Source organism: Pseudophryne corroboree, chromosome 1 (assembly GCF_028390025.1).
Source record: "Pseudophryne corroboree isolate aPseCor3 chromosome 1, aPseCor3.hap2, whole genome shotgun sequence".
Taxonomy (NCBI): domain Eukaryota; kingdom Metazoa; phylum Chordata; class Amphibia; order Anura; family Myobatrachidae; genus Pseudophryne; species Pseudophryne corroboree.
This window is the reverse complement of record NC_086444.1, coordinates 560,714,205-560,729,296: the sequence shown is the minus strand read 5'-3', so window position 1 is coordinate 560,729,296 and position 15,092 is coordinate 560,714,205.

The following is a 15,092-nucleotide window of genomic DNA, read 5'->3' as shown; positions in this document are numbered from 1 at the left end:
GTAATTCTTACGCAATTTGCGTAAACACACTACCGTGCGTGTCGCTTACGCCGCGTGTGCAGTTCCGTACTGTGTCCGAGACACGTGTACAAAACCGTACGTCCGCAATAGCACAAATCATACAATTCTATAAATGTGAGCAATAAAACTACTATTGCCCACTAAACACAATCCACACTTGTTCCGTTTTAACCCTCTTACTACTGGGCCAGAAATGCGTTTTGTGATTTTACTCTTAATTCCTTAAATACTTATTTTATTTTTTAACTATATAGCAATAAATATCTCCGGTTTCACACAGGTCTACATGAATCTAGCAATCTGAATGTTATGGCAACAATGTGAGAGAGTATGCAAAGTATGGGTGCCGTGTACGCTTTTGGCGCCACAAAAATTTCACAGACTTTAAATAGCTTTTTTCCTCTTTACCTTACGAGTTCTACCAGCATCTCTACAAACCATACAGAGCAGACTCCATCTAATCAGCAATCAAGTAGGGTTTTCAGTGCATCCATCGACCAGGAAAAGGATACGTAGGATAACTTTCTGTCCACCCTTTGCTGATAGATTAAGTCTGCTGTGACCTGTTAGGTAGTAAGTATGTGGAAAACTGGAGGAGCCCCCAATTGATAATGCTGATTTATCCTTAGGAATGAAAGCTTTACCTTAAACACATCTTAATACATTTTACCATGGAGCCGCTGCGGCCGCTGTACTTAATACACACTCTACGTACTTTGTACGCTATTAGTGTACAAAGTCCCGTGCTGTGTACGGACTTAGCGTACAAACGCCGCGCTGACGGTACAAAGTACTCACAGCGCATACACACCCAGAGATACACTTTAAACCTTTTACAGCAATGCAATGCAATGATAATAATCTTTAAACCTTAGCAGGGCAATGAAGACACGACACCAGATTGTAATTAAACCGCTGGTTTCCGACACCACAGCGTATTATTGCTGAAAGGGGGTTACAATACAAATAATACAATATAACAGAGTAAATGACTACATTCAATGGTACATACGTGAGTGGATTCGCTTGCGCTACCCGGTCCGGTCCTCCGTCATCTGATAGATAACGTTGTGAGTCTTGTGTCTGACCAGGCCTGCAGCAGGCTCTCTTTATACAATTCTTATAGCAATACAATAGATACTGTAATCTCCTTGTCCATTGGACACAGGGATGCACATTTACAGTACAGGAGAGGTCATAGGTCGGTTTGAATAGGTAGGCGATGTCTTTCCCAACTGCTCTTGTGGGTGGTCTCCTCTGGATTCCCGCCGCATACATAATGTACAGTAAATACAGTTTATATCTATATTCTGCTCCTGCACATAACTATCCGCAGTAACATGCAATCTTTCTTAAACCAACACCGGAATGTTACCCTTAAAATACCATTCAGCTGGATACCAAACACCACCTTATAACCTTGTTCTGTCCCCTCCTATTCTGTAAAGGTGAATGCCTTTGTTCTGAAACCATTTAAACTGCTGTTACTTTCTGATGTGGTGCAGGGAGGCTATGTGTACATTGTGCACTATTTGGATTAAATATGTAATGTGTTTTGATAGCCTTCCATGCGTTCACAAACTCTACCGTAAATACCCATACCACGCGCTAATGCGCAGGACCGCGGGAGCGACCATACGCAAATTGCGAATATGTGCACGCACAGCAGAGCAAGTACGCGCACGGAGGCCATCTGTGTGTAGTTTGTACGTGATGTGTGTACTGCAATATTTTTCGACTTTGACACTCTGTACTGTAGTTACTGGAATGAGTGGTAGGGAAGGTGGAGAACTCTGTATTGTAGTTACTGGAATGAGCGGTAGGGAAGGTGGAGAACTCTCTATTGTAGTTACTGGAATGAGCAGTAGGGAAGGTGGAGAACTCTATTGTTGTTACTGGAATGAGCGGTAGGAAACGTGGAGAACTCTGTATTGTAATTACTGGAATGAGCCGTGGGAAAGGTGGAGAACTCTATTGTTGTTACAGGAATGAGTGGTAGAAGGTGGAAGTGTGTACAAATAGAAACAAGGTCTATGAAGCAAAGTGAATGGATTGGTATGGTGTAGATGCATGTACAGTATGAGTAAAACTCAGCATTCAGGTAAATGTCGACATTAGTTCCATGCACACAATGCAAGTGTAATTATGGCCAACTTGGAATCTCTGAATCTAACTGAGGCCATAATGTGTGTGAGGAACTATTGCAGATTTCGTTTAGTGGGGTTTCTAGGATTTATTATTCTGTAATGGTGCCTGTTGGTACTTTTAGTTGGTGTATGTGTATGTAAAGAGACATTAGCCCTTCTTAAGAAGACATGTAAGATGGATGTCGTATTTTATGGAATTTGCAGTGGAAAAACATGGGATGAGTGAGTTCTAGTGCAGAGTACAGAAAAAGGGAATTATGTGAAATGTTTTTGGAAATAATAACTAAAGTATTAAGTCCGAGCTGTGAGTGAAAGTAAATATTCATCTAAGCACCCATTAACAATGGCATTAACGTCTCAACAATCCCTTGATCCTTTTTTTAACTAGCTAAATTTCTTTAAAAGTGTATTGAGCAAAATCTATTTAAGACCATTAAAGTCCTGATGGTCTATTACTTTTATCCGTATATACATGTAAACAAATATTATAAGCAATCTAGCATAGAGTATAAATGAAATGTCAAGGACCTCTTGTAACCTCCTCTCCTTATCTCCCACTTGTGAAATGGTGATCACGAGGAAGTGACACATTGCTGTATACTAAAGTCGTTCTAGTCCACCAATGTATAACCTCATGTTCTGTGATTCTGCACAATGGAAATTGCAGTATGTAAAAATGTACTCACACAATGAAAGCTTTATATTTCCACATAGATTCACAGACTGTAGTGTAAGCAGGGCGGAAGATTGCAAATCATCCATTTTACTGACCTTAAGCTTTCTGTGGACACTACAGAGATAGGTCACGTCATTCTGTAGAGAATTTTGCCAGCAGATTTTAGCTTTTGAGACATGTATATTTAATAGGAAAACAAAGAGAGGTGTAAGTAAAGGGGCAAACAATACATAAAATAAACAACTCAGTAACTTACGTCTCTCCGTGACAAGGGTAACCATAAAGAAAAAAAGTACTGGGTTCCAGAAAAAAAAACAAATCAGGAGCACAAGAATAAAAAATTCCATCTGATTTGTAAATTACGATAAATCCAAAGTGGGTCTGTTGGAATTAGAGATGTGCAGGTTCGGATTTTTAATGGCATCTTATTTTCTCTCGAATGTCACGTGCTTTAGATAGCCAATAAGCAACATCCGGATAAATCCGAAGTCGCATTAGTTCTGGCATTAAGAACCGAGTTAATACGAACCCGCACATCTCTAGCTGGAATATGTGTGTACTGTTGGCGATTTTATGGCAGAGTAATGATACACAGCTGTGGATCCCTCAAAGTCACCAAACATCTTAGTTCTTAACCAGTGAAGATGTTTATTTAGCAGTAACTTGGATGTACAGTCACAGTTATGCATGGAGCGAAGCTTGAGCGGGGTATACAGCAGTGGCGTGCGGTGAGGTCAGTGGCTGGTGAGGCACTACAGTCATAATGCCCGCCGAATCCTGCCGATGACCCCTACTGCCGCCGAGCCAATGCCCGCTACTGCCCGAGCCGGCTTACAAACTCGCCCACAATCAACTGACCCAGCCCTCCGCCACTAATTTGCATCTCACTCCGATGCCGCCAATGCCCGCTGCCTGCCTGCTCATCATACTTGTGATATATTGTACATTTTTATAGAAAAAAAAATTAGTGTTTGTGACTGGGAAGGGAGTGGGAGGAGGACATGAATGCAATTCTGTTGTCCAGGGCTTCCATTAAGTTAATGGAGAAGGGTCTGAATGGGTAAAAAAAAAAAAAATTGCGTGAGGTCCCCCCTCCTAAGTATAACCAGCCTCGGGCTCTTTGAGCCGGTCCTGGTTGTTTAAATACTGGGGGAAAAATTTAAGAGGGGTTCCCCATATTTAGACAACCAGCACCGGGCTCTTAGTCCGGTCCTGGTTCCAAAAATACGAGGGACAAAAGACGTAGGGGTCCCCCGTATTTTTAAAACCAGCACCAGGCTCCACTAGCCAGGGACATAATGCCACAGCCGGGGGACACATTTATGTAGGTCCCTGCGGCCGTGGCATTACCCCCCCAACTAGTCACCCCTGGCCAGGGTTCCCTGGAGGAGTAGGGACCCCTTAGATGAAGGGGTCCCCCCCTCCAGGCACCCAAGGGCCAGAGGTGAAGCCCGAGGCTGTCCCCAGCACCCCTGAGCGGTGGGTGCCGGGCTGATAGCCATAAGAGTGTTAAAAAAAGAATATTGTTTTTTGTTGTGGAACTACAAGTCCCAGCAAGCCTCCCCTGCTTGCTGGTACTTGGAGAACCTCAAGTACCAGCATGCGGGGAAATAATGGACCCGCTGGTACCTGTAGTTCTACAACAAAAAAAATACCCAAATAAAAACACAACTCACACACCGTGACAGTAAAAATGTATTATATCACACTGACACACTCACACATACTTACCTACATCTTACGCCGGTCACGTCCACTTGTCCAGTAGAATCCAATAGGGCTGATACCTGTAAAAATGAGAGACAGATTACTTACCTACATCCCACGCCGGTCACGTCCACTTGTCCAGTAGAATCCAATAGGGCCGGTACCTGTAAACATGAACATTAAACTTCAATCCACAGGTGGGGGGGAAAAGAGAGAGAGAGAGAGAGAGAGAGAAATCCACAGGTGGGGGGGAAGGAGAAAGAGAGCGAGAGAGAGAGCAATCCACAGGTGGGGGGGGGGGAAGAGAGAGAGAGAGAGAGAGAGAGCAATCCACAGGTGGGGGGGAGGAAAGAGAGAGAGAGAGAGAGAGAGAGAGCAATACACAGGTGGGGGGGAAGGAGAGCGAGAGCGAGAGAGAGAGCAATCCACAGGTGGGGGGGGAGGAGAGAGAGAGAGAGACTCTCTGACTAACCTGCTGCTGGCTGTGAGCGGGAGATGGTCGGGGGACAGCCGCAAACCGCTGCTCCTGTTAGTGGGATGGGAGAACCGCACACCGCGGGTGCTGTCAGCGGGAGGAGGACGGGGGGAGAGCCACACACTGTGCAGCGGGAGGAGGACGGGGGGAGAGCCGCACACCGCGCCTGCTGTCAGCGGGAGGAGGACGAGGGGAGAGCCGCACACGCTGCTGCTGTCAGTGCTCAGCGGAGAGCAGAGGAGGAGGGGGGGGGGGGAGAGCCACACACCGAGGCTGCTGTCAGCGGGAGGAGGACGGGGGGGGGAGAGCCGGACACACTGCAGGGCCATCCCGGCTACCTCCTACGACACTCACCGCCGGGACCCGCCGCGTCTGGGTGATTGGACAAGCGGATCCAGCACTGGATCCGCTGTCCAATCACAAGTGCCTCGCTGACATGGGGGTGGTGTCCCTGTCAGCGAGGCACTTTTTTCAGTGCCGCTTTTAGGAGTTTTTTGAATGGGCTTTTAAAGCCCAGTGCTTGGCCCCGCCCCCCGCTCTGTCCCGTCTGCATTGTGTTTGGGAGGCACTGCTATCAGTACCTCCCAAACACATTTAAGCACAGGAAATTATTAGAATTAAATAAAGAACGTACTTATGACACAGAATATGTGTCATAATAAGATTTTACTTACCGATAAATCTATTTCTCGTAGTCCGTAGTGGATGCTGGGGACTCCGTCAGGACCATGGGGAATAGCGGCTCCGCAGGAGACAGGGCACAAAAGTAAAAGCTTTAGGATCAGGTGGTGTGCACTGGCTCCTCCCCCTATGACCCTCCTCCAAGCCTCAGTTAGGATACTGTGCCCGGACGAGCGTACACAATAAGGAAGGATTTTGAATCCCGGGTAAGACTCATACCAGCCACACCAATCACACTGTACAACCTGTGATCTGAACCCAGTTAACAGCATGATAACAGCGGAGCTTCTGAAAAGATGGCTCACAACAATAATAACCCGATTTTTGTACCAATAACTATGTACAAGTATTGCAGACAATCCGCACTTGGGATGGGCGCCCAGCATCCACTACGGACTACGAGAAATAGATTTATCGGTAAGTAAAATCTTATTTTCTCTAACGTCCTAGTGGATGCTGGGGACTCCGTCAGGACCATGGGGATTATACCAAAGCTCCCAAACGGGCGGGAGAGTGCGGATGACTCTGCAGCACCGAATGAGAGAACTCCAGGTCCTCTTTAGCCAGGGTATCAAATTTGTAGAATTTTACAAACGTGTTCTCCCCCGACCACGTAGCTGCTCGGCAGAGTTGTAATGCCGAGACCCCTCGGGCAGCAGCCCAGGATGAGCCCACCTTCCTTGTGGAATGGGCATTTACATATTTTGGCTGTGGCAGGCCTGCCACAGAATGTGCAAGCTGATTTGTACTACACATCCAACTAGCAATCGTCTGCTTAGAAGCAAGAGCACCCAGTTTGTTGGGTGCATACAGGATAACAGCAAGTCAGTTTTCCTGACTCCAGCCGTCCTGGAAACCGATATATTTTCAGGACCCTGACAACATCTAGCAACTTGGAGTCCTCCAAGTCCCTAGTAGCCGCAGGTACCACAATAAGCTGGTTCAGGTGAAACGCTGACACCACCTTAGGGAGAAACTGGGGACGAGTCCGCAGCTCTGCCCTGTCCGAATGGACAATCAGATATGGGCTTTTGTGAGACAAAGCCGCCAATTCTGACACTCGCCTGGCCGAGGCCAGGGCCAACATCATGGTCACTTTCCATGTGAGATATTTCAAATCCACAGATTTGAGCGGTTTAAACCAATGTGAATTGAGGAATCCCAGAACTACGTTGAGATCCCACAGTGCCACTGGAGGCACAAAAGGGGGTTGTATATGCAGTACTCCCTTGACAAACTTCTGAACTTCAGGAACTGAAGCCAATTCTTTCTGGAAGAAAATCGACAGGGCCGAAATTTGAACCTTAATGGACCCCAATCTGAGGCCCATAGACACTCCTGTTTGCAGGAAATGCAGGAATCGACCGAGTTGAAATTTCTTCGTGGAGCCTTCCTGGCCTCACACCACGCAACATATTTTTGCCACATGTGGTGATAATGTTGTGCGGTCACCTCCTTCCTGGCTTTGACCAGGGTAGGAATGACCTCTTCCGGAATCCTTTTTCCCTTAGGATCCGGCGTTCAACCGCCATGCCGTCAAACGCAGCCGCGGTAAGTCTTGGAACAGACATGGTACTTGCTGAAGCAAGTCCCTTCTTAGCGGCAGAGGCCATGAGTCACCTGTGAGTATCTCTTGAAGTTCCGGGTACCAAGTCCTTCTTGGCCAATCCGGAGCCACGAGTATAGTTCTTACTCCTCTACGTCTTATAATTCTCAATACCTTGGGTATGAGAAGCAGAGGAGGGAACACATACACCGACTGGTACGCCCACGGTGTTACCAGAACGTCCACAGCTATTGCCTGAAGGTCTCTTGACCTGGCGCAATACCTGTCCAGTTTTTTGTTCAGGCGGGACGCCATCATGTCCACCTTTGGTCTTTCCCAACGGTTCACAATCATGTGGAAAACTTCCCGATGAAGTCCCCACTCTCCTGGGTGGAGGTCGTGCCTGCTGAGGAAGTCTGCTTCCCAGTTGTCCACTCCTGGAATGAACACTGCTGACAGTGCTATCACATGATTTTCCGCCCAGCGAAAAATCCTTGCAGTTTTTGCCATTGCCCTCCTGCTTCTTGTGCCGCCCTGTCTGTTTATGTGGGCGACTGCCGTGATGTTGTCCCACTGGATCAATACCGGCTGACCTTGAAGCAGAGGTCTTGCTAAGCTTAGAGCATTATAAATTGCCCTTAGCTCCAGTATATTTATGTGGAGAAAAGTCTCCAGACTTGATCACACTCCCTGGAAATTTTTTCCCTGTGTGACTGCTCCCCAGCCTCTCAGGCTGGCCTCCGTGGTCACCAGCATCCAATTCTGAATGCCGAATCTGCGGCCCTCTAGAAGATGAGCACTCTGTAACCACCACAGGAGAGACACCCTTGTCCTTGGAGATAGGGTTATCCGCTGATGCATCTGAAGATGCGATCCGGACCATTTGTCCAGCAGATCCCACTGAAAAGTTCTTGCGTGGAATCTGCCGAATGGAATCGCTTCGTAATAAGCCACCATTTTTCCCAGGACTCTTGTGCAATGATTCACTGACACTTTTCCTGGTTTTAGGAGGTTCCTGACTAGCTCGGATAACTCCCTGGCTTTCTCCTCCGGGAGAAACACCTTTTTCTGGACTGTGTCCAGAATCATCCCTAGGAACAGCAGACGTGTCGTCGGAAACAACTGCGGTTTTGGAATATTTAGAATCCACCCGTGCTGTCGTAGAACTACTGGAGATAGTGCTACTCCGACCTCCAACTGTTCTCTGGACCTTGCTCTTATCAGGAGGTCGTCCATTTTCTTTGAAGAAGAATCATCATTTCGGCCATTACCTTGGTAAAGACCCGGAGTGCCGTGGACAATCCAAACGGCAGCGTCTGGAACTGATAGTGACAGTTCTGTACCACGAACCTGAGATACCCTTGGTGAGAAGGGCAAATTGGGACATGGAGGTAAGCATCCCTGATGTCCCGGGACACCCTATAGTCCCCTTCTTCCTGGTTCGCTATCACTGCTCTGAGTGACTCCATCTTGATTTGAACCTTTGTAAGTGTTCAAATATTTCAGATTTAGAATAGGTCTCACCGAGTCTTCTGGTTTCAGTACCACAATATAGTGTGGAATAATACCCCTTTCCTTGTTGTAGGAGGGGTACTTTGATTATCACCTGCTGGGAATACAGCTTGTGAATTGTTTCCAATACTGCCTCCCTGTCGGAGGGAGACGTTGGTAAAGCAGACTTCAGGAACCTGCGAGGGGGAAACGTCTCGACTTTCCAATCTGTACCCCTGGGATACTACTCGTAGGATCCAGGGGTCCTGTACGGCCCCAGCGTCATGCTGAGAACTTGGCAGAAGCGGTGGAAGGCTTCTGTTCCTGGCAGTGCCAGATTAAGGTCCTGGTGGGCCTGGAGCTGAAATTTATAAAGGGCCTATTGGGGGCTGCCGCAGGGGGTGTGACTACTGATATGGGGGTGTGGTCTGTGCCGTGAGGTGTGACTAGCACCAAGGAGGGCATAGCTACCCACCTTCTTTTACCCACTGCAATCTATCTCTCCTCTTTACCTAACAAAAACACAAAAAACACAAACTATGGTTTATTAAATTAAATTAATGTTATTGAGGTTAGTAATACTCTGGGAACAAAACAAGGCCCAAATTATGTGATTCTAGCTTTTTTGTCTTTTTTTGAACCTTTTCATACTTAACGCTCCACGTGGACTACGATTTTAACGGTAACCTGTGCCGAGCGAAGCGCTAGCGGAGCAAGGCACCTTGCCCGAAGCATGGCGAGCTTCGTAAGGGGACACGGTGCACTAATTGGGGTTCCCGGTCACTATACGAAGAAAATGACACCAAAACCCCCCATAAAAAACTCATGTCCACCTTTGACCTGTCGACCTAGAGACCCTGTCGACCAATAGTAGTTACTATCTACCTTCCATACCACACCCATGCGTGGGCACGCCGGTCGAATATCGCGTCTCATGATAGTATGTGCTGCACTTAATATTTATTGAATCGCAGTGCGATCGCATGTGTTTTTAAAAACACATGCGATATATCGCACCGCCATGCGTGATTGGCACACGCCGGGAGTGTGACGTGCCCATCACGTGATTACCATGCGATCTATCGCATGATCGCATGGTAATAACTTTGGCAGTTCAGGTGCGATTTCATTGCACCTGAACTGCCGGAACGATGCCCCGCGATGTCACGTCGCAGGGCATTGCACAAGTGTATGGGCACCATTACAGATAGCACACCAATATGAGGGGGCAATGTATGAACAGTCAGCATTGCTGACCGTTCTGACACCTGCAGCTGTCAGTTTCGACAGCTGCAGGTGGCGATGCCCATACACCACAGCAGGGACAGAGCTATCCCTGGCTGTGGCAGGCGCCGGCTCTGGACTGCGTAGGGGATCTCGCGTGAGTATGACATCCCGCACATGCACAGTGGAGCCGGCCGGGCAGGGGGAGACAGTGCATCAGCATTGAGCTGACGCTCTGTAAGCTCAGGAGGGCATCGCCTGAGGGGGGAGCGCTTCGACAGACAAGATGTTAATACATCTTGCTGATGTCCCTTCCTGCTTCACCTCGGTAATAAGGCAAAGCAGGAAGTGTTATGGTGTGTACACACGGTGAGATTTTTTCTTATGATTTTGACTATAAAGTCAAAATCGTAAGAAAAGTTAGTGCAGATCGCAAGGTGAAAGTCACCTTGCAATGCCGATGCGCGGTCCCGCGTGGTCGGCATCACAAGAATAGATAGACTGTGCAGGCAAGTCAATTTTGACTATCTCTATAGAAGAGATAGTTAAAATTGACACTTAGCCAAAATCGCACATAGTCAGTATTGCAAGCACATAGGGGGTCATTCCGAATTGATTGATTTTCGCAGCGCAGCGATCAGGTGAAAAAACTGCATTTCTGCGCACGCGTATGGGCTGCAATGCACACTCGCGACGTACGGGTACAAAGCCCGTTGTGACTGTGCTCAGGTTCTAGCAAAGTTTTTCATCGCACTGACGGCCGCAAGAAGATTGACAGGAAGGGGGCGTTACTGGGTGTCAACTGACCATTTTCAGGGAGTGTTTGCAAAAACGCAGGAGTGTCTGAAAAAACACAGGCGTGTCTGAAAAAACGCAGGCGTGGCTGGGCGTTCGATGGGCGGGTGTATGACGTGAAATCCGGACACAAATAGGCTAAAGTGATCGCAAGCTCTGAGTAGGTTCAGAGCTACTCTGAAACTGCACAAACTGGTTTTGCAGAGCTCGGCTGCACATGCGTTCGCACTTCTGCTAAGCTAAAATACACTCCCCAGTGGGCGGCGGCATAGCATTTGCACGGCTGCTAAAACTAGCCAGCAAGCGATCAACTTGGAATGACCACCAACATCCGTTATTCACATTACACCGCCCAGCGGCGTCCGATCATCACATTACAATGCACAGCGGCGTCCATTATTCACATTAAACTGCACTGACACATCAATTATTCACATTACAGCGCATGGCAGTGTCCGTTACTCACATTACACCGCACAGCGTCGTCACATTATTCACATTATAGCGCACGGTGGTGTCACACTAAAGCACACAGCTACTTTCGTTACTCACATTACACCGCACAGCGACTTCCATTACTCACATTACAGAGCACAGCGACTTCCGTTACTCACATTACACCGCACAGTGACTTCCGTTACTCACATTACAGTGCACAGCGACTTCCGTTCCTCACATTACAGTGCACAGCGACTTCCGTTACTCACATTACAGCGCACAGCGACTCCCGTTATTCACAGGACAGTGCACACCGACTTCCGTTACTCACATTACACCGCACAGTGACTTCCGTTACTCACATTACAGTGCACAGCGACTTCCGTTACTCACATTACAGTGCACAGCGACTTCCGTTACTCACATTACAGCGCACTGCGACTTCCGTTACTCACATTACACCGCACAGTGACTTCCGTTATTTATATTACAGCGCACAGCGACTTTCGTTACTCACATTACAGCGCACAGCGACTTCCGTTATTCACAGGACAGTGCACACCGACTTCCGTTACTCACATTACACCGCACAGTGACTTCCGTTACTCACATTATAGTGCACAGCGACTTCCGTTACTCACATTACAGCGCACAGCGACTTCCGTTACTCACATTACACCGCACAGCGACTTCCGTTACTCACATTACAGCGCACAGCGACTTCCGTTACTCACATTACACCGCACAGTGACTTCCGTTATTTATATTACAGCGCACAGCGACTTCCGTTACTCACATTACAGCGCACAGCGACTTCCGTTACTCACATTACACCGCACAGCGATTTCCGTTACTCACATTACACCGCACAACGATTTCCGTTACTCACAATACAGCGCACAGCGACTTCTGTTACTCACATTACAGCGCACAGCGACTTCCGTTACTCACATTACACCGCACAGCGATTTCCGTTACTCACATTACAGCGCACAGCGACTTCTGTTACTCACATTACAGCGCACAGCGACTTCCGTTACTCACATTACAGCGCACAGCGACTCCCGTTACTCTGAAACTGCACAAACTGGTTTTGCAGAGCTCGGCTGCACATGCGTTCGCACTTCTGCTAAGCTAAAATACACTCCCCAGTGGGCGGCGGCATAGCGTTTGCACGGCTGCTAAAACTAGCCAGCAAGCGATCAACTTGGAATGACCATCAACATCCGTTATTCACATTACACCGCCCAGCGGCGTCCGATCATCACATTACAATGCACAGCGGCGTCCATTATTCACATTAAACTGCACTGACACATCAATTATTCACATTACAGCGCATGGCAGTGTCCGTTACTCACATTACACCGCACAGCGTCGTCACATTATTCACATTATAGCGCACGGTGGTGTCACACTAAAGCACACAGCTACTTTCGTTACTCACATTACACCGCACAGCGACTTCCATTACTCACATTACAGAGCACAGCGACTTCCGTTACTCACATTACACCGCACAGTGACTTCCATTACTCACATTACAGAGCACAGCGACTTCCGTTACTCACATTACACCGCACAGTGACTTCCGTTACTCACATTACAGCGCACAGCGACTTCCGTTCCTCACATTACAGCGCACAGCGACTTCCGTTACTCACATTACAGCGCACAGCGACTCCCGTTATTCACAGGACAGTGCACACCGACTTCCGTTACTCACATTACACCGCACAGTGACTTCCGTTACTCACATTACAGTGCACAGCGACTTCCGTTACTCACATTACAGTGCACAGCGACTTCCGTTACTCACATTACAGCGCACTGCGACTTCCGTTACTCACATTACACCGCACAGTGACTTCCGTTATTTATATTACAGCGCACAGCGACTTTCGTTACTCACATTACAGCGCACAGCGACTTCCGTTATTCACAGGACAGTGCACACCGACTTCCGTTACTCACATTACACCGCACAGTGACTTCCGTTACTCACATTATAGTGCACAGCGACTTCCGTTACTCACATTACAGCGCACAGCGACTTCCGTTACTCACATTACACCGCACAGCGACTTCCGTTACTCACATTACAGCGCACAGCGACTTCCGTTACTCACATTACACCGCACAGTGACTTCCGTTATTTATATTACAGCGCACAGCGACTTCCGTTACTCACATTACAGCGCACAGCGACTTCCGTTACTCACATTACACCGCACAGCGATTTCCGTTACTCACATTACACCGCACAACGATTTCCGTTACTCACAATACAGCGCACAGCGACTTCTGTTACTCACATTACAGCGCACAGCGACTTCCGTTACTCACATTACACCGCACAGCGATTTCCGTTACTCACATTACAGCGCACAGCGACTTCTGTTACTCACATTACAGCGCACAGCGACTTCCGTTACTCACATTACAGCGCACAGCGATTTACGTTACTCACATTACAGCGCACAGCGACTTGCGTTATTCACATTACAGCGCACTGCAAACTTCCGTTACTCACATTACACCGCACAGTGACTTCCGTTACTCACATTACACCGCACAGCGATTTCCGTTACTCACATTACAGCGCACAGCAACTTGTTTTATTCACATTACAGCGCACAGCGACTTCCGTTACTCGCATTACACCGCACAGTGACTTCCGTTACTCACATTACAGCGCACAGCGACTCCCGTTACTCGCATTACACCGCACAGCGACTTGCGTTATTCACATTACAGCGCACAGCGACTTCGGTTACTCACATTACACCGCACAGCGGCAACTGTCATTCACATTACAACACCCAGCAGCGTCTGTTACTCACATTACACTGGACAGCAGCGTCACATTATTCACATTACAGAGTACAGCGGTGTCACATTATTCATATTACAGCGTACACCGGCGTCACATTACAACGCACTGAGGCGTCCATTATTCACATTACACCACCCAGCGGCGTCTGTTACTCAAATTACACCGCGGGTGGGGGTGCCGATAGAACTGTTCTATCACAAGAGCACTTTCTTTGCAGGCAGAGGTCAGACAGATTAGAGAAGACTCATACTCACCTCTCCTGCTGGATCCACCGCGGACGCACTGTCTCTTTCTCTGAGGTCTGCGCAATAACGTCAACGGAGTTTGGCGCGCAGATCTCCTCCTCTTCCTGACAGCCGGGTGGTGTGGGGACGGGACCTCTTCTCCTGTTAGTGGCCGGTGGCCGCAGCGCACAAGGCAAAGTACATTAATTTAGTGATGCGTGGGAGGGCGGGGCCACAGATGATAGGCGGGACCACACCCCAATCAGCCCACTGGGCCTCTGCTTGGTAGAACTAATGACCAATCCGGCCCTGGTCACGAGTTCTGTCTTGCCCACTGTGCTTGCAGTAAATGAGGAGGGTGAAAGTACAGACAGAACCACAATTCGTTTGCACTACTGCTGAATAGAGCTCCTGTCCTGGCAGCAGGGCTGTTGCTGGGAAGTCTGCTGATGAAGCTCCTTCATTTGTCTCCTTCTCCGTTCCTGCCATTGGGGACCTGCCAGCAGCTGGACTCCACCACCCACAGGCAATCAAATCGCGGGCATAATGCCGCGAAGGGGCGTGGCCTAATGCCGCGAGGGGGCGGAGCTACGATCCCGGGCGATAACATGAAAAAAACTTTGCCTATACAGTGTGATACAGGTCCCCCGCATGTGACACTGACCGGCGCTGCCATGGGGGGGTGGGGGGTTTGGAGAGGAGAGGAGGCTGGTGTTGCTGCTGCCGGAGGGGGCGGGCCCTAGGGGGCGCTGCAGTAGCAGGAGAAAAAAAAAATCCTGTTTACAGCAGCATAGACACTTGCAGATACCGTGGGCCTATTTTAGAGGGTGG